Consider the following 21258-nt stretch of genomic DNA (forward strand, 5'->3'; position numbering starts at 1 on the left):
ATATATATATATATAAAGTTTACTCTGTTAAATTGCTGTCTACAATTTATATTAATATCATCAACCAACATTTTTATCTATTTCAAGTTAACTAAGAATTATTTTATTCAAAAGAATTATATTACACAAAATGTATAAATTAGAAAAAATTAAAATTGAGGTGTAGTCTACCAAATAACTGACTCCTATTCTTTAGAAGGATCAAAGTCATTAAAGACAAAACAAGATTAAAGAACTGTCATAAAATGAGAGAAAGTAAAGATCCATGACAAATAAATAAAATATGTAATTCTGATTCAATCTACACAATAAAAAGACAATTTAATGCATCAAATAGTGAAAGTGGAATAAGGGTTGTATATTGGTTAATGTTATATCAACTTCAGTTTTCTGCTTTGATCTTGTATGGTTATTTAAAATTCATAGTTAGGGTAAAAGATGAAAGGAACATGGGGATACTGAAAAAGGACATAGGAAATAGAAGGAGACCTGGGAAAACTGAACTACTTTTCAATTTTTGGGAATGTCTAAGATTATTTCAAAACAAAAATTGAAGAAAAATTAAAAATAAATCAAATTTCATAACAATGTGAGTGAAGAATATACAAGAAAGTTTATTCCAATAATATTTGAAATAATAAAATATTGTAGTTGACATTTATGTTAAAAATATATAATGGACATAGCCATATGTTTAGATTTGGACCTTAACCCCCTCCTCACAGCCTGCCCACCAGCCTCCGCCAAAAAAAAAAAAAAAGCTCATGTGTTGAAGATATAGTCTTCAGTAAGGGAAGTTGTGAAAATTTTAGGAGGTGACACCTGGTTGGAGGAAATAGGCCATTAGGGTGGGCTTGACCTTGTTGGGGATAATGGGACCTCTATCCTTTTCCTCTGTCTCTCTCTGCTTCCTGGCCTTCATGAGGTGAGCAGATTTGTCCCACCATGTGTTCCCTGCCATGATTTTCTCCCTCACAAGTCCACAACAATGGAGCCAAAACACTATGGACTGAGACTTCTGAAAACATGAGTCAAAATAAGTATCCTTTAAATTGTTTTTCTCAGGTATTTTGTCACAGCAATGGAAAACTGACTAACAGAAAATTGGAAATGAGAAGTAAGATTGTTGCTATTTTTATATCTGTTGATGTGGTTCAGAGTCTTTGTAATTTTTTCATGGGAGGAGTTTAAAAATGTGGGCAGAAACTAGATTTAGGCTAGAGAAGCACTTAAATGCTATAAGTGAAGCCTAATGGGGAATTCTGGTGGAGTTCAGAATACCAGAATGCTGATAGAAATGTGGACACTATAGGTAGTGAAATGAGAACTCCATTGACAATCGAACTAGAGGCCACCCATGTTATAATCTGGAAAAGAAAATGTCTACATTTTGTCCATGAAACTATAGGAGGCTGAATTTTAAAAGTGATAGACTAGTTAATGTGACAGAGGAAATTTCAAGGCACAACATTATTCAGGCTGTGGTACGAGTATTGGTGTATGCTATTAGCCAGATTTATAATCATGAGCAAAAATCAGAGCAGAAATATTTTTAAAACTTTCAGCTTGGCCAGAAAAGTAATAATTTAAAGTTGTGGCCAAGGAAGATGTTGTTTATGAAGAGATTAGCACAATTTAAAAGAAGCCAAGGCTGGGTATTATGGCACAAGACTGTAATCCCAGCAGCTCAGGAGACTGAGGCAGGAGGCTTGCAAGTTCAAAGCCAGCCTCAGAAACTTAGTGAGGCCCTAAGCAACTCAGTAATACTCTGTCTCTACTTAAAATATAAAAAAGGGCTGGGAATGTGGCCAACCTAGATGCCTTACAGTAGAAAAATGGATAAAGAAAATGTGATGTATATAAACAATGGAATATTACTCAGGCATAAAGAAGAATAAAATTATGGCATTTGATGGTAAATGGATGGAACTGGATAATATCATGCTGAGTGACATAAACCATTCCAAAAATACCAAAGACAGAATGCTCTCTCTGATATGTGGATGTTAACCCACAATAAGGAAGGGGAAGATTAGAAGTTCGTTGGACTAGACAGAGTATTGAAGGAAAGGGGGACGGGAATAGAAAAGACAGTAGAATGAATCAGATACAACTTTCCTATTCTTATATATGAATACATAACCAATGTAACTCCACATCATATACAACCATAATAATGGGATACTAATTGGAACAAGTTATACTTTTTCCTTGTATGTATAATATGATAAAATATGTATATATTTTATGTATATCTAGAAAACAAACAAACAAACAAAGAAGCCAAATACTTTGCAAAAGGACAATTGAAAAAAAAGGATACCTCTACCTCTTTGTCTACCCTTCTATTTAGTTAGGTCCTAATGAACTGAAAAGTTTAAACTCCTTTGAAACATCTTGCTTTTTGAAATGAGCTCTGGAAAGCACTATTCACTCAGTGGGGATTTACTTCCCCACTTTTAGTCATGCAGGCACTTAGAATTGTCTGCAATAGCTAGGTCCAAGGGGGCCTAGCTATTGATTCTACTCACAGATGATCTTGGCATAATCCATATGATGCTGGTTTTGTAGTCATGCAGAATTCTGGAGTTGCAGGTTTATATACACCTATATTTCCGAGGAAGGCCTAAGAGGTCAGGCAATGAGAGGCAGGCTTAAAACCTCTGTGGCCATCCCCTGAGAGGGTGATGCTGTGAGAATGAAATCCAAACTGCAATGGAGACCCCAGGAAGTTAGAAATCTCTGCAGTGAGGTATACCTGCCAAGGGAAGCCACAGAATAAAAGCACACCTATCCCCAGAGAGTGGACCTTTGGGTTGTAACTGGCAAAACCACAGTTTGGGCAGTGCCCAATTCCTTTGAAACTTGCATCATGCCACCACATGCCCCAGATTCTGAGAATGGGCTGCAGGATTTAAAGTTTGCCCTGATGCAATTAAATCTTGCTTTGGTATTCTATTGCTCCCTTTTGGAGTGTGAATTTATCATGTGCAGAAGTTGGAAGTGTATAACTTCTTTGTTTTAATTTTTATAGGGCCACACAGATAAGAGTTTGCCTTGAATCTCAGAGGAGACACTGAGTTTGGAATTCTACTAATGTCAGAACTATTAAGACTTGGGGACCTCTTGGAGATGTACTGAATGTGTTTTATATTGAGAAATGGACCTCAGCAGTTGGGGACTAGAGACAGAATGCTTTGGATTGGAGCTTAAATGCCCTAAAAGTTCATGTGCTAAAAGCTGGGTCCCCAGCTGATCGAGTTATTGGGAGGAAATGGAACTTTTAGAAGATGGGGCTTAATGGGAGAAAGGTTTTTGGGAGAGTGCCCTTGAAGCAAGGGTATTTTGGGATCTTGCTCTCTGTCTCTCTGTGTTTGTGTGTTTCCCAGTACTATGAAGTTAACAATGTTGTTCCAACATAAGTTCCCCACCATGATGCTCTGACTTACAATAATTCCACAGTGCTGGGACCAGGTGACTGTGGGCTAACCTCTGAAATCATGAGTCAAAAGCAATATTTCTTCCTTTACATTGGTTTTCTTAGATACTTCAACTCCCAAGGGAAATCTAACATACCATATATAATGGAATATTTTACAGCAAGTAAGTTTATCTTCAACACAAATACTTCTTGCATGTATGATTTATTAAGAGAAAAATACTGTCAAGGAGTTGTGTTGGATCTTTTTTTAAACAACATAAATATACAAATCCATGAATAGGGAAGCCATGAAAGGTTTTTCAATAAACTGCATGGTTTTCCCTATGTTTGGCTTGTGGTTAACATTTTCTTTATCGACTTTTAAACTTTTTTGTTTGTCATGATTTTTTAAATTGAGCATGCATTACTTTCATAACAAGCAGAAACCAATAAACAGAAAGTTCCTTCAGCAAACTTTGGGCATTAAGCTGAATCCCCTAAGCTTTGCTGAAGCAGAATGAAACTATAATAAGGGCAAGTTGGTATGAGTAAAAATTAACTTTGATCATATTTAAGCTAAAGCAGATTAAATATTAGGACTCATTACAGGAGGAACATATAGCTCCATCTTTAGACTCCTGAGAAACAGTGAAAGCACATCCCCCCAAATGCAAAGATAGTTATATTTGGCAGATAAAATGTGCTGTCTATCCAAAATTTCATTATGTTACTGAATTCTTTTCATACTAAGTCTTTTTAATTTGCACTCTCATTAGGGGCTTGCTCTCTGTATTAGAATCCCACAAATAGTGGAATTCCAACAATGTTTTAGCCAAGAATTCAACTATTTTTGTACCATTTATTAATGTGGGAGTTTATTTCCCATTTTTTTTAGAAACTCCATATAACAATGCTAAACACTTCATTAAAATAGTTTTTTTTAAGTCGAAAAACTAACCTGAGATCTAGAAATTGTCTTCAAGCAAATCACTATGATACTACATGCATTGTGTAGTACAATCTTCCCAATAATAGATTTTCAATGACTTCAAAATGCTGTTTTTACATTTATTTAATAGACACGTATATGTATATGTACTTTTGCATAGCTGATACATAAATTCATTTTTATCCAAATTTTAAGGATTTTTAATGCCATTTTAGAAATGCTTTAGCAATTTTCTTATACATTATTATTTTTATAGATTTATAGCTGGTCAAAAATTTATGCTGAGAGCCATAGCCAAGTAGGAATGATGCATGGCATTTTTGGTTGAAAGGTGACCCTGCTCAGGGATTAGGGTGGCTCGGGTTTAGGGTGGATTCTGCTGGATTAGGGTGGCTCCAGGTTTAGGGTGGATCCTGCTGGGAATAGGGCATATCCTGCTGCCTCAGGTGCCTGCTCCTTGAGTTCCCGTTGAGTTCTCGCAGGGTTCTGAGAGATTTTTGGTATGCAGAGCCTGGTGGAGGGGTGGAGGGAGTGTATTTTTCCCAGAACTTGCGTGTAGAGTGTCGGTGAGAGTGCGGGAATAAAGAGTTGCTGTTGGAATCTACAAGTTTTTGTAGTGGCTTGGATATTTGTGCCCAGCCAGACTGGGGCAAATTTAATGAGATTTTTTTTTATCATTTTTATATTTTCATGGTGGAATGAACAAAATAGAAACATTTTTTTTTTCTTTGCCATCACTCAAAGTCAAGAAAGGAGAATTTGTTCTGGTAACTACCATTTTGACAGCTAAAATAGTGGGTTTTGATAAATGTCTACAAATTTATGTGATTTTTCTGAGCAATGTCACTGCAAGAATGGAAGGGAGAGGTTTTTCAAAACAGATGTTCATGTAAAATGCTGAACTCTGACTGTGTTGCAAATAACATAATATTAGCCTTTAGTGAACTATTTCTTGACATCCTCTCTAGCTATGAAATGCTTTAGTAGAAAAATGTCATATTTTAAAACATTTTCTTCATAACTATGTGATTTTACTCAAATATTCTGGTCACTTGGAATAAAACAATAAAATTTTTATTTTTTTAACAAATATTAAGAGATATATAAATAGCAAGCATAATTTGGTGCTTGAAGAAGCCATGAAAGATTGGATAGCTGAGAGAGGAGAAACATTTTAGACATTCATTGGTCACTTTTAAAAGATATTAATTAAAATTATTAGTAAGAAAAATTAATTCTGCAGTTCCTTCAGGGCTAACTGATCACAAAATTAAGCTTCAGTGTATTAGATTGTTGCTAGGCAATTTTTGCTGTGTCCATAATTTCAGGATTTTGTAACTGTTTATTGTTAACAGAATTTCCTATTGGTTCCTAGAAACCAAAGTAAAAACTGTGAAGCCTAAAATTAAATAATTACTCTAAGTGTAAGCCTGCTGGAAGGTTACATTTGCTATACATGGGTGATCACTGAAGAAATTCAATTTATGTGGGGGAATGAAAGTCATTTTAAGAAATTAATATTTAATATATTAATACATGTTTTAAATTAATAGTACCTAATGGAATGAAATGTTGATGGTATCCTTATATCATAATTTCCAATAACCTTGTTTCTCTTCCCTGCTGTAAGTCTTCTTTTTCCTCAAGGCAAGTTACACTATTTTGTTTTCAATTATACCGCACAATTGTTGAGCTCTGTTAATAGAGAAGGATTCTTCCCACTCATGGCCTTTTCATTCTGTGAGTGAAGTTCAATCAGTGTAACTCCAGGCTTGCTTCATATTCTTTACAATTAAGGTTACAGTGATCTGCTGCAGTCCAGGGTTTCCTAAGACTGAATATATATGTCTCATTTAGGAGTTTTGTATTAGTGAAGTCCATTTGCCTGTATATATAAGCACCTGACTACTTGAAGTTTGTTAATAAAGGTCATAAAAGTAATAAAGATCAACGTTTTGGTCTTATCCTTTATCTTAGTTTTGTTTCTTAACCTCTTCAATATTAGGAAGTGAAAAGGAGAGTGGTATTTTGGATATCCCACGTTGGAGTGTTGGAGATTCTAACATGTATCAACTCTTTCATAGTTATTGGGCTAAACAGAGAACATCGACACAAATGAGAGATAAGGTGCTAACAGAGTAGGAAAGGCAATAGAATATAAGCCAATCATTTCAAAGCTATGTGTGAAATACCGTGTTGTAAAAGGGTAGGTAAGATATGCAATGGGAAGAGGGAACAAGAAGGACTTGACTCAGCTCCCCAAAATGTGCACACAAAATGTGCTCAATCTTATTGGATACAAATCAGTAACATGGGTAAAGTTGGAAATTAGTGAAAAAAATTTGGAGGAGGAATAAAAGCCTATAATAAGATACATTTTTTTTAGTCAGCTTTCCATCATTAAAACAAATACTTGAGATAATCAACTTACAAAAGATTTATTTGGCTCACAGTTTTGAGGCTTTCAATGTATAATTTACCAGCCTTTTGCTTTGGGGCTTGCCACATCATCTCAGGAAGGCATGACAAAACAGATCCACTCCCCTCATGGCCAGAACACAAGAATGAGGAAGAGGAAAAGACATGGGTCTCACAGTCCCCTTTTGAGGGCATTTCTCCAGTGACCTAGTTTCCACTCTCTAAGCCCTATGTTTTCAGTGTCTACCACCTCCTAATAATACCACACTGGAGACCAAGCTTTTAACACATGGACCTCTGAGATCCAAACTATATCACATGGTATATTTAAATTATACCACATAATATATCCCAAGAAAAAATAAGTAATTATTATCTTCTGAAACATAAACAGTAAAGCAGGTTGAGACAGGAGATATACACAGAGGGACAGAACATGCAGGGTCTGGTAGTTCACACAGACAAGGCAAAATACCCTTGGGCATAGCTCTGTGTCAGTGGTACATTTGGATGTATTTGTGTCGATATTTTCCAAGCAAACAATAAGTTCCAGTAAAGCAGATAACATGTCTGTTTTTACTTATTATTTTTTGTTACAGCTTATTACTACTATAATATAGGTAATTATCATTTATTTGTATAGTTTTACTTATTCAGATCTAGAATATAACTCTTTTTAAACTGTTTTGCTAAAATCTAGAGTTATAAAAGTTGCACACACATACATTGCATGTGGGACAGCAAATTGGTGCAGCCAATCTGGAAAGCAGTATAGAGATTACTCAGAAAACTTGGCATGGAATCACCATTTGACCCAGCATTCTCACTCTTTGGTTTATACACAAAGGGCTTAAAAACAACATACTACAGTGATGCAGCCACATCAATGTTTATAGCAGCACAATTCACAATAACTATATTAAATATACCATGAATATACCATGTGAAACCAACCTAGATGCCCTTCAGTAGATGAATGGATAAAGAAACTGTGGTATATATACACAATGGAATATTACTCTGCATTAAAATCATGGAATTTGCAGAATGGAGTTTGAAAACATGCTAAGTGAAGTAAGCCAATCCCCCAAAACCAAAAGCCAAATGTTTTCTCTGATATGTGGGTGCTTATCCATAATGGGGTTGGGGGGAACATGGGAGGAATGGAGGAACTTCAGATAGGGCAAAGGGGAGGGAGGGGGTATGGGGGAAGAAAGATGGTGGAATGAGATGGACATCATTACCCTAAGTACATGTATGAAGACACGAATGGTGTGACTCTATTTTGTGTACAACCAGATAAATGAAAAATTATGCTTAATGTGTGTACTATGAACTGAAATCCATTCTGCTGAGATGTATAACAAATTAGAATAAGTAAATAATTTTTTTAAAAGTTGCCCATTTTTAGTAAAATAATTTATTTACTATTAGCATATTTTCAGAATTGTGCAACTACCACCACAATCTTATTTTAGAACATGTTCACTACCACACAAAGAATTTCCTGCCCTTTTATAGTCACTCCTGATTCCAACTGCCAGCCTAGAAATCCACGATCCACTTTCTCTATTTGCCTACTCTGGATATTTCACATAAATGGTACCATATAAGATGTGATCTTTTTTGTCTGACTTCTTTAAGTTAACAATTTTTTGAGGTATATCCAAATATATTGGTATTCTGTTACTTTTTATTGCTGAATAGCATTCAGTTACAGAGCTATACTCTAATTCATTTATTCATTCCCGTCATTGAAAGACATTTTAATTTTCCATCTTTTGATGGTAAATAGTGCCACCCTGAAAATGAAACATAATATAATGTGAATGAACAACTTAATGAAAACAACAGTATTAGAATGCCGTAATCTATAATATCTGACCTACAAACTTAAAATATTATGTGATAATATTCTGTACAGTATAATACAATAATAGTCCTAAATGAAGGAGACCAGATAGAACTATGTAAATATTTGATCTGATAGAATCCAACAAATAAAGCAAGATTGGTTAACAGTAAAAGTAACTATATTTACAAGTGATTCATGGAGCAAACCTGGAAAAAAACATAAGCAAAACCCAAATTTTTTTAAAAGAGAGAGAGAGAGAGAGAGAATTTTTTAATATTTATTTTCTTGTTTTCGGCGGACACAACATCTTTCTTTGTATGTGGTGCTGAGGATCCAACCGGGGCTGCACGCATACCAGGTGAGTGCGCTACCACTTGAGCCACATCCCCAGCCTGCAAAACCCAAATTCTAATGAATTTGATTCTAACGATCTAATGATACAATTCCTGATAAAGTAGAAGTTGCTTATTATTTTGGTACTTAACAAAAAAATACTAGGAAAAAATATGCTCCTCTGGTAGCCTTGTATTACTTACCTTCTGCATCTTTTGAAATCATGAGAACAGGAAAATTATGTTTTAAAATTAAAACAGAGTATATGTATCATTTTTTTCCAGATCTGTACCATTAGTAAAGGCTTCACTAATGTATTGAAATTGATAGAATAATGGAATCAAGGGCAGCTACTTCAGTATAAAAGGTTTCAAGTGCTATTTGGTGGCCTACTTTTGAAGCCATGGCTATAAACTCTCAATTCTCCTTTACAAGTCGTTTGTGGAGTCCCCAGCTCCAATCACCTTCCTTGCCAGGCTCCCACTCTCTAGCACCTCTCTACATACACCCCACCCAACTCATTTTAGTAGGATCCTGCATTTTGGACTAAACACCAGACAACTAGGACAAATGGTGCAATAAAGCCCATAAAATTACACGAGTTAGCCAATCCACAAAGGGTCTGGGGACACAAGCTAGCCCCATTCAGCTTGCTTACAGAAGCTGCTCTCTCCAAGCTGTTGTCCTTGGCACGACTGGAAGTTGTTTTCTTTCATTTTGAGCCACGAGTAACCAAAGAGTTCTGCCTTTTCTATATAATTTTCTCCATGTATTGTGTTCTGTCACCAAAAGAATCTTTAAATATTATAAAACAGTTAGTGAAGTAAGCTGGACAGCATGACCATGACAATTATGTTTGAATAGCTTCTTAAGCAGATTGCTTTTGGTTTGCTGAGTCCAGATCAGAGCCAAAGCAGCTTTGGATGAAACTGCTGCCCGTCAGTAAGCTTGCCCATAGCTAGTGCTGTCTGGGGTTCTGTTTGCTGGTGATGGTAATAGTCCCCCATACCTGAATTTCCTTGGCATATGAATATTTAATATGAATAGGGATGATTGGCTATATTCTGGGAACTGGATATTTCTCCAGATTGGGACTTACCTTAGGGCAATTGGAGCAATACACTACTTGAGCCATGCTTTCCAGAATTGGAAGCCTGTCACAGATTGTGTTTGGCAGAGATCTATACCACAAGTCTTCCACTCCTTTGTTGGTATTGATGCTTATTATTATTTTGGAAAAACTCCTGTGAAAGTAAGTGTTGGTTAGATGTCCCTGTGTTAGAGAAATGTTCTTCTTACTAACATTTTCCACTTGCTTTATTTGCTAATACATAGCTTGCTGCTGTTGCTAGAGAACTTTTTGCTTACCAGGCTCCCAGGGATATCATGGATCACACTCCTGAAGTCCACTGTCTAATTTATAGAGTGGAGAAAAGAATGAACATTCTGAATCCCCCAAAACTTTAGTCTCAGCAGTGATTTAATTACTCAAACAGCAGAAAACCAATGCTAAACACTCATGGGCACTAAGTGCCACTGCATACCAACATGCTAAAGTGGCTGTTCTTTATGCTAAGGGACCAATTACCTTTTTTAGAGGGAGGCAATGAGACTCTATGTGAATCCTGACTCTTCTGAAGTGGACAAAAAGACTTGAAATGGGAGGTTTTCCTTTCATCACCCAGAAGATCCGAAATGACGAGTGGCTGATGAGAAGCTAAATTGGGAAGCTGAAGTTTTACTACTTTAGAATTACTTCAGCCTTTCCCATCTGAGCAGTACCTAGGCCTCTTGCCCTCCAAAAGATAAATTCATCATTCAGTCCCTTTGATATTTACACAGAGGTTCATCTGTGTAATTTGCATTTAACTGAACAAGGCTCTCATCCATCTTATCTGTAACTGGGGGATTTTCCATCAGCCTATTCTACAGAGCTCATCATTTTGTACAGCTGATACGTATTCCAGAGGTGGAAAATATCAGGAATCTTCTTCCAGACTGCTGTCTCCTTTGCACCAGCGTTGCTCCTTCACAGCAAATGGCAAATAATAACATATAGCTACTAATAGAGGACTCTGTACCTTTAACCTACATACAAAAGACCCTGCCCCCAAAACAAACAAAAAAAAAACTACTGTTGTCCTCCAGTACCATTCTTTAATAATTTCTATTTACCTAAAATCCAGTAATGAGATACAACAATTAAACCTTAAGATAATACCATAGGGCTATGTTGAGTACCAACAAACAGGGCACTCATCCTGTCACCTTGCCTTTCCATTCTCAAGACACATACTGCATTAATGCAGTTGGGCCCTTCTTGACCTCGACCTTGACTTTACCATTTAGATAAATATTATTCTTTCTTCCTCATCCTTGAACAAATGTCATAGATGTGCTACATTCATATACACGATATTAGAACTCTCTATTACTTTTGGATTTATGGAACTACCATAAGGACCATCTTAGCAATCAAGAATCATTGATTCTAACCTATAAAGGCCCAGGTCTAGTACCTCATATTCTAAAGTACAACAGATACCTGCCTCACATAATTAGGACCAGAGAATTTTAACAATAAATTGGCACTTGTTTATTTATCAATGATTCAAAGAGGTGTTTGTAACATCACCATAAGAAACATAGCCCATGAATTTAACCTACTTCATAATTCTACCCAGATACTATGTTTGAATTATTCTCCCGGTTACCAACAAATAGGAGCCTATTAAAAACTGAGTTTTGGTGGTCCTTCATGCTTCTATGTGCTTCTTACTTTTACTATGATTTTCTTTTGCTTTTGTAAAATTAAATAAATACTCTGGAAGTCTCCTCTACTATTCAGGCCACTCTAGTGCCTCCAATAATTGAGCTGAAAACAGATATAAAATGGAAAGGAAGGAAGGTTGGGATAGGGAAAGACAGTGGAATAAATATGACCTAACTTTCCTGTGTACCTATATATGAATATACCAAAGTGAAACTCACCATCATGTACATTTACATAAAACTAATTAAAACCAACCAACCAACCAACAAACTACAAGTTAATAGAAGAAAGTTCAGTAGAATAGAGGGAAGAGAACAAGGGAAAGAGGAAGGGAGGAAAAGGGGAAGTACTAGGGACTGAATTAGAATAAATTGTATTCCAAGCTTTTACAATTATGTCAAAATGAATCCCAATATTGTGTATAACTAAAAAAAAAAAAAACAAAACAATAAAAATATAGTGGAAAAGAAATGACATCCGGGGGTCAATTTTAATGCTATGCTTTTCAGGAACTAAGTTGACCCAGTTTTGGAGTCTTAACTAAAACTCTTGGTTTTACTTCACAAGCGGTTTGTTGCGTCCCCATCTCTAATCACTTCTCTCTCTTATCAGGCTCCAATTCTCAAGGAAACAGTGTGTATACCCTCAGACTACCTCTTTCATCTACTGGGGTCTCATTCTCTCTGGCCAGATACCAGACAAGTAGAGCCAGCCTCATTGTCCCAGAGCCCATGAAATTATTCAAGCAACCAGGGAACAGGGAGCCTGGGAATCCTGGCTAACTCATCCTGCTTGCCATGCAAAAATATCCTGTACCACTCCAGCTGGCTGCTACCCTAGCACTGTGTGCAGCCCTCTGTCTGGCCTGATAGGCAGCCTTCTCTGCTTTGGAGCTGGACATAACAAAGGGTTCTCTGCTTTTCATCTATTTGTGTCAGTGTGTTGTGTTCTATCATCAAAAGAATCTTTAAATCTTATAAAATGCCTATTTCATGAGTTTTTTCATATTACTCTCAAATCTCATGAAAATATTAAAGTGATGTATCATCTGATATTCTGTCTCATAGTGACTACAGATATTTTCTGTGTTTTAATTTGAAGCTCCTAGTATAATTCCTGTGTCTAGTACATGCTGTAGTCCTTTAATACATATGAATTTCCTTTTCACGTAAAAACTTTTCTTCTCTAGCCTGTTTATTAGAATTAGACACTTATTTCTAAGAAGAAAAAGAAAGGGAGAAAAAAAAAGAAAATGAACAATGAGTCACACTGAGTTTAGAGCAATGATTTTTTAAGGATTTATTTTTTTCTAAATGTAATTCCATAGCAACACAAACCTGCAAATGCTAAAAAGAATGTAGCTGACTCAAAGGTGGAAGCAACCAAAGTAGAGGAATCTTTAGTATATACCTAAATGATCTATTCTTTTCCTGCTTGCTTTAATATTAAAAATCTTTCATTTGTAGGACAATATATTAATAGAAAAATTAGGTGTTTTCTCTTTTCAAAATTGCTGGTAAAGCTATTCTCATGCAGTGCAAGCTTAACTGCAGAAACTTTTATGCTTGTAGAAAAGATTTTCCTAGAATTGGAATTTTTCACCAATAAATATTGTTTAATTCTTACTACACTTTAAAATTGCTTGTGATTTCAATACAAACACATGTGTGTGTGTGTATGTAAATATATATATCAATGAGGCCTAGTCATTGGAGTATTTCTAAAATCTTCCTTCTATTCCTCTTCCTGCTACAGGTGATTCTAATGTGCATGCAAGGAGAGCCACTTTACTAAGAGTACATTTTTAAAGACTTGATCTTGCCGTCTGTAGAGAAAAGTAGCCTTAATTTCAAATACATTTTTTCCTTTAATTCTTAAGCATTCCTGTGTTGAATCACTGATGGCAAGTTACGTTAATAACAATTAATTGAATTGAAGTAGATTAAAAATAAAGCCATCTAGTTTGCTAAATTGCATGTGTTCTATCACATAGAACACAATAGAGCTAATACATGAAATCAATTTAATATTTTTAATGTTATAATTAGAAAGATCAGCTTTTATATCTCAAAAATATCACCTTGTTTCCTTTCTTACTCTCTGGTATTCTCTTTCCTCTTCTTTCTATTGAAGCTATAAATGTTTAAGTAAAAATTAAATCTACCATATGCTTTTTGACATGTATAAAGCTAAATAACTTCAGTTCCCAAAATATAAGATGCACCATTTGGTATTTATTCAAAGTATTAAAAACCATCAGTGTATTACCAGTACACTGAGAACTATTTTGTTGCATTCACTTATTATTAAATCTCAACAGACAATAATTCTGGTGATTAACTGAAGCAACTATGGCTTAATGAAGGAGCTGTAACTGTTTGTGTTGGAAATCTTGTGAGCCTCTACTATTTACCCACTCATAATGGCAGTATATAGACCAATTCTGAATTTCCTTTTTGCAGATCTTAGCCTAGTTATTATATTACTCTTCAAAATATCCAAATGAAAATTATGGTAGCAATCTTGAATGAATTTCTAAAAGTACTTTACTGGCAAAGATCTTTGCAGGTTTTGGGCATTAGTCAAAATCATTGCTTTAACATTTCAAAATTGCAATTAAATTTTAATGATATTAGAATCAGAATTACATAAATGCCAAGAGTTCTTCCCCCAAATATTGTTTATATTCATTAATGATATATCATGTTAAAACAATTAATCATGTTAGTAAAAAAAATGATTTTTTTTAATGTTAAAATGTTTATTCTTATACATTTTTCACTTATGATTATTTTAGCAAAATTACACTTGACAGCATATTAGTGTGTTCTTAGTTTAAATATTTTCAATTTATATAATGAATACTTCTTGTAAAACAAACATCTATATTTGTTTGATGGAAAACAGGTTTACTTCATCCCTTCTTGCTATTTAGAAAAATAAGATGCTACATACATGTATGAAGTATAATAAATGGCTTCAGAATTATTAATAAATCAATAGCAATGCACAAACCATTTTATTTTTTCTCTGTTATCTGGAATATGTCTTATAGAAAGAAAAACATCTCAAGTATAGGCAGTTTACTCACAATTTCTAAATCTACATGGAGAAAATGTTAACTGGATTTTTTGGAGAGATAATTGCATTATTATGATGACTAAGATGCAATTCATTAATATATCTTAAAATCAATTACTAATTTTAATCCACATAGGATTATTTCTTAATTACTGACTTTTTGAAAATATGGCACTTCCTTTCACATGATCAGAGGAACAATCTTTGGTTGATATTGGAGGCACAATTTGCAGATGTATTTAACAATTTTAGCTATATTTCAGATTTAGTAAACCATGATTCCCAGAAGTCTCAGATTTCTAATTTCTCAAATAAAATTTGCTTTTAAATGGAATCAAACCATTTGCCAAGCATAAATGCCAAACGGTAATAAATGAAAGCCTTATGAAAGTGACCTGACATGAAAATGTATAGTTTTAAATAGAAAGTAGGGATGAAACCTGAATATATTGATAAAGTACTGTTTGCTACCCAAATATATATCCTTCAAATCTATCTTTTTAGCTATCTTTCCTCTAAATAGAAATATTCTTTTATGTTATGTATACATATAAATATTTTTTCTTATTCGAATTTAATTTTCTGAAGCACATGCATTGTACATTAGTTAAAAAATACAGGACACTATTACCATTATCAAATACATTATTGGAAATGGCTAATTGCTTTAGTATATTTCTTTTAACCAAAATAAGCATTGTCTATGTAAGTATAAGGAAACAGTGAATTAGGTAAATTAATCGAATTGTCCAAAGTTAGAAAGAACATATTCGAGCCATCTAGAAGGTATAGTTCTGTCCAAAGTTTGTGCTCTGTTCACAAACTTTCAGAATCTTGTTTTGCTAAACAGAAGCTGATATTAAAAGATTTTGTGAACATCTATAAAGCAACTTGACTCTCTACTTCAAGGAAAAGAATAAAGATTTAGTTGTATTTACATGGAAGCAGAAGAATGTATCTATACCAAAGTTAAATGTTTCCTAATATTAATTGTAGAAGCTCTAGAAATGTAAATTTTGCACAAACTTATCCATTTATATAGATTCTAATGTATAAAAACCATGCAAGATAGTTTTATATCAAGTACTTATTATCAATTTTTTTCTGTGTATCAGTATTTTTTAGGAGAGAGAATCTTTTGCTTTATTCAATTGTTTGCAAAAACAAAACAAACAAAATGATGCAGTATTTAAATTGTCTTATTCTCTGTCAGAACTTTTTATTTCTACAAATATCCATCATTGATGAACACATCAACATCCTAAAAGGCATTATGTGGCCCATAAAAGTAGACTGTTTCTTTCAAAATATAAATAAGAATTTGAAGTTACAATGTACCTTCAATGAAATCTATGAGTCATAAAAGAGCTACCCTTCTTCAAAACAAGTGTAATTCTTCACATAGATTTTCTGCCCACAATAAAATGCCAAAGCAATATAAGAGATTTTGTTTCTTGTAATGCCAGGAGATTTGACATCTGATATTAAACCATTTGTTGAGAGTATATATAACTACATCATAATGTAGGAAGTTGGAAAACCTTACCCTTTACGTACTTTGTGGGGAGTAATGACTACTTAACCTTTAACATATATTCACATAATAGGAATGTATGATGTGTATGCGTTTAAGTGAAGAAAAGGTAATGTCTATTGCTTCTGGCTCAATAGCCTACAAAGCAGGCTAATACTTGTGTGACCAGATATTTCAATTTCTCTTCCATTAATACATTCACATAGTTTTCCTGGGCATCAAGTATGAATTGAAAATATCAACTCTTACAAGGAAAGATCCAATGTTAACTTTAGGCATCTCTAGTTGTTCGGTGTCCTTTTCTAAGGCCCCCATTTGTTTTGCCCCCACCTGATTCTGAAACTAAATAGAAAATAATTACTCCCTATGAATAATTCTCCAAGTACCATAATGTCTTCTTTCTTCAAGGAATTGATGAGCTCTTAAGGGTTAACTGGAGTGTCACTGCAGCAAGGCCAAGCTAATATTCCTGAGAGGTAGAACTGAAATCATGACCAGTGTGTGGTGCTCTTTCATGATCTGAGTGACATTTTGTAGCAAGTGCATTTCTTTCCCTATAATGAAAAACTAGGAAGGAAAGTTAGCTGCAGTTCTGTGACCTATTTTCTCTCTTTACCAGATACATCCAGAGGGAAAGAGCTGACAAGGCCAAATCCTCATTTAAACCTGAACTCCAGATCTATTGGTACACACAGTAATTGTATTTATTAAAAGAAAAGATAATAGGGGTAATGAGCAACTCTTCTCAGAAAAAGGATGTACTTGCTAAATAAATTTCAAATTCATGGTTTATATCTCACTAGAAATTGTCACATAAGCTTTATAATTGGTTCAGATAGCAAAAGAGACAGTCCATATTTTTATATGAAATTCTTCATATCTTATTTCTGTGGCTTTCTAAGAGAAACAGAACAAATAAGAAACAGATAGGCAGGCAGACAGACAAATACATAGGTGATTATAGGGAATTGGCTCTTGGTATTATGAAGATTCAGAAGTTTGAAGATCTACAGTTGTGAGCTAGAAGGGCTGGGAATGTAGCTCAGTGGTAGAGTGCACGCTTGGCATACTGTTGCCCTGGGTTCAATACCCAGCACCACCCAAACAATCAAACATGAGGAAAAAAAGTGCTGTGAATTGGAGAAACAGAAGACAAGTTTAGGAATTAATCAGTACACCAAACATGTGTCCGTGTTTTGCCTGTGACTTATGATTATCAATGTTCTTTACATTATTAATAGAATTTAGTTCTGATTAAGATCTCTGATTCCTGTCAATCTGATTTGGCAATCTGATACTCTGAGTTACCTTAAACAATTATAAAATATTTTTAAATGTTTATTTAACTATGCTGCAAAAGACTATTCAATTTGTACATATTTTAATAAAACACTTTAAAAGAAGCATAGAACAAGGTTCATGATAGAAAAATTAAAGTGAAATGTCACTTTGACTCTCCCCACTGAAAATGTCCCTGTGAGTCTTCAAAGCCATTCTGTGTAACTGTTTCAATTCTAAGAACTTTTTCATTCCTTCATTATTTTCCAGCTTTAGTCACTTAATACCAGAGTAACTCCTTGTCTCCCAAAGTGTTACATTCAACCTCGGAGGCATAACACTGCTTTTAATTTCTTATTATTTCTTTATACCTTTCCTTTTCCCTAACTGTGAGTTAGTTTATCATGAGTTTTCATCTTTTATTTATTTATTTTTCCTGTTTTTACTCTTTTCCTCAGAGAGAAGAGAGGAAAAGTATTTTTTAAATTTCATTTTTGGAAGAAGAGGAAAAAAATAGCAAACATATTTAAATGAATCCATCAAAAACTAGGAAATTCTACATGATGGTAGGGGCTACTTAATTCCCATTATCTTTCCTAATACTCAGTCCCATAATTGTTGGTCTACTTTACTTACAGGTAGGGATTACACTTGATGGGTGTGGGTACCCAGAAGACAGGGAAGGCCACAGGCCATAGATGAAGACTGCCTCAAAAAAGCAGAGGACAAATTGTAGCAGGTATGGAGTGAAGGACAGAGAGTTTGCTTTAGCACCAAGAAATGAATTGTGGAAAGGTCAGAGGAAATCTGTGTATGATTCTTGGACCTACCACAACTTAATTCTTAAAAGTGATGTGAGATTGTTTGGTGATAATCACTATGTGTTTGAGACAGGCTGCATAGCCTGAATGCTTGTAGCACAAAATCTGGAAACAGGTGGCTTGGTTTGAAATTCCAGTTGGCCACCCATCAGTTGTGTACTTTGGAAAAACTGTTTTACAGCTCTGTGTGCTTTATTTTTCCATTTGTATAATTATGGTAGTAACAATATCTACTTCATCCTGCTTCGATAAATATAAAATACTATATGTTGACATTAAATTGGACATTCCTGGCATTAGTGCTAGCCAACTAAATAAACAAGCACCTTGGTGAGTTCTAGCATTGATACAGTTGTGTTGATCTTGCTATCCCCTCTGCCTTTTGGCTGACTATTACACAGGATGAGGATTTAATTTTGTTATTTCAAAGTATTTCTAGAAATTTCTACCTGTGGGAGTAGGATGAACACATGGGATATCTGAGAATCTCCTACTCAGACAGAAAAGCAAATGTAGCCACTACTTGCTATGCTACATGGGAGGAGAGCCTCAAGCAGAATTCTTGCACAGCAGCATCAGCTGGGCCAAACAGGACACAATCAGAAGCCTGTGCCAGCACTCTTAACTTTCAAAATGAGTCAGGAAAAAATGATTCCATGAACAAACAGGCCATTTTGTATAGTACCAAAGGGAGCTTGGCATTATTCACTTGTCACCATTTAAGCCCCTGCATCCTCATCTTTCTGCTATTAAAACCTGTGGTTTACTATGCATACAAACACAACAGTTTTTATTTAAATATTATCCCAGAAATATCAGAATGGAAATCAGGAAATGTTATTGCTGAGGGAGAAACAAAATAGGGTTAAGTATAGAAGGGGGTTGAGATCACACAGGTGGCAGTTTCACAATATTGGGCTACATTGTCTATAAAAAAATTAAACATGATGTCACCAACTAAAAACTGTCTTTAACAATACAGTGATAAAATACTGTACACAAAGGTCATTGGTTGGTCTAAGTGTTGTGGTATGGACTGATCAATATAATCAATAAGTCATAGACATAGGTTAAAGATTGTAGAAATAAGATAAAATAGGATAATAAAAATAAGTACTATGAGATGAGTAATGTTAAACTGCCCTAGTAATAAGTTAGAAGTAAGCATAGAGCATAAGTTCATCAGGAGTAAGCATAAGTAACATCAGGATAATCATGTAACTGTAAGACATAGGATTTAAGCTACAGGAAATAAGATATAGCACAATGTAAGGTAATGAGTAAAAGTCAGTAGGCCAGTGTAGTTATAGATAAATAAGCTGATAGGTTAATATAGATACCGACAAGGTATAGCTGTGAACAATTGTATTAGCTTGATCATGCAGACATAAGGCTTATAAGATATCAGTAGTAAAATGATGAGTAAATGAGATTAACTGCAAGCATCAAATAAGCTACCAGTACTGGAACAGCAGGAATGGAGTTACTGCGGCTATAGGAACAAAAATTGTGGCCGTAGGGACTCCATCTTAGCTGCTCTAGACTCCATCTTAGTTTTTCTGTTATTGCTCCTATGAAGAGGGAACTGCAGGATCCATTTCTGATAAACAAAAACGAAAGCTGTCTTCGAAAGAAAGAAAGAAAGAAAGAAAGAAAGAAAGAAAGAAAGAAAGAAAGAAAGAAAAAAGCAACAATAACAGAAAAACTGTTTTAGTGTACTTTTTACCTCACAGAATGCACCCAACTCAGGATATGGTGGTGGACATGGTGAGCTACATCCTGGGTTTGAGTACATTTATGGGTCTACATAACTTTAAAATAGATTATCACCCCTGCTCAGCTGAAACTCAGGATACGATGGTCTAACACTTGTTCAGACTGAAAATGCAATAAAGCTAACTGCCTTTTTTAACTTCTGTAACTTGCTTGCTTGCATGATGCTGAGAAAAGCCCCTGAGTTGTGGTTTATTTCATCCTTTTCCCCAAGGTGCAGGGCAGGAAATTGCTGTTCTCCCACAGAGCATCAGTCTCTATGTGTGGGAGACAGTCCCTGGCCAGGTAAATAAAGTTCTCTTTTGTTTGAATTTGGACTTAGAGTGTTTTCTGAGGAGGCTCCCCATAACATATGTTCTAAATAAATCAGACACACATGAACTGAGCTCCATGGATTTGCTTTGATAGTAAACTAATAACGGTTTTGAAGCAATTAAACTATTTTTGTGCAGAGCAAATTTCTGTAAGAAATAGTGTATTCATATGAAAAAGAGGTAGAACTTGAGTTATTCCAATTCTGGCATTCTTTGTGCCCCCAGTTGTCTGAATCATACAGTTCTTTCATTTTGGAGAAATCTCTCTCTCTCTCTCTCTCTCTCTCTCTCTCTCTCTCTCTCCTTTCTCTTTCCAAAATACATGTGAATGTGGTTAAATATATTAATTCATTGTTGTCATATTTTATTTTATCTTAATTAGTATATACACATACCTACAAATTTCAAGTAAAGAAAAGATTTGTCTCTCTGAAGTTCTTTTCTGGATAAAATTTTTGTTTTATAACTTACAGTTAGTTTGCTAGAGCTGCCATAAAAATACCACATACTGAATGGCTTCAACAACAGAAATCTATTTTCTCATAGTTTTGAAGGCTGGAGGTCCATAATCAAGGTGTCAGTCAGCAAGGCTGGATTCACCTGAGGCCTTTCTTCTTATCTTTCAGTTTCTGTGCCTTAGGTGGTCTCCTCTCAGTGTATCCCTGTCTTAGTCTCTACTTACAAGGGCACTAATTGTATCGGAGTAGG

Source organism: Marmota marmota, unplaced genomic scaffold (genome assembly GCF_001458135.2).
Source record: "Marmota marmota marmota unplaced genomic scaffold, marMar, whole genome shotgun sequence".
Classification (NCBI taxonomy): domain Eukaryota; kingdom Metazoa; phylum Chordata; class Mammalia; order Rodentia; family Sciuridae; genus Marmota; species Marmota marmota.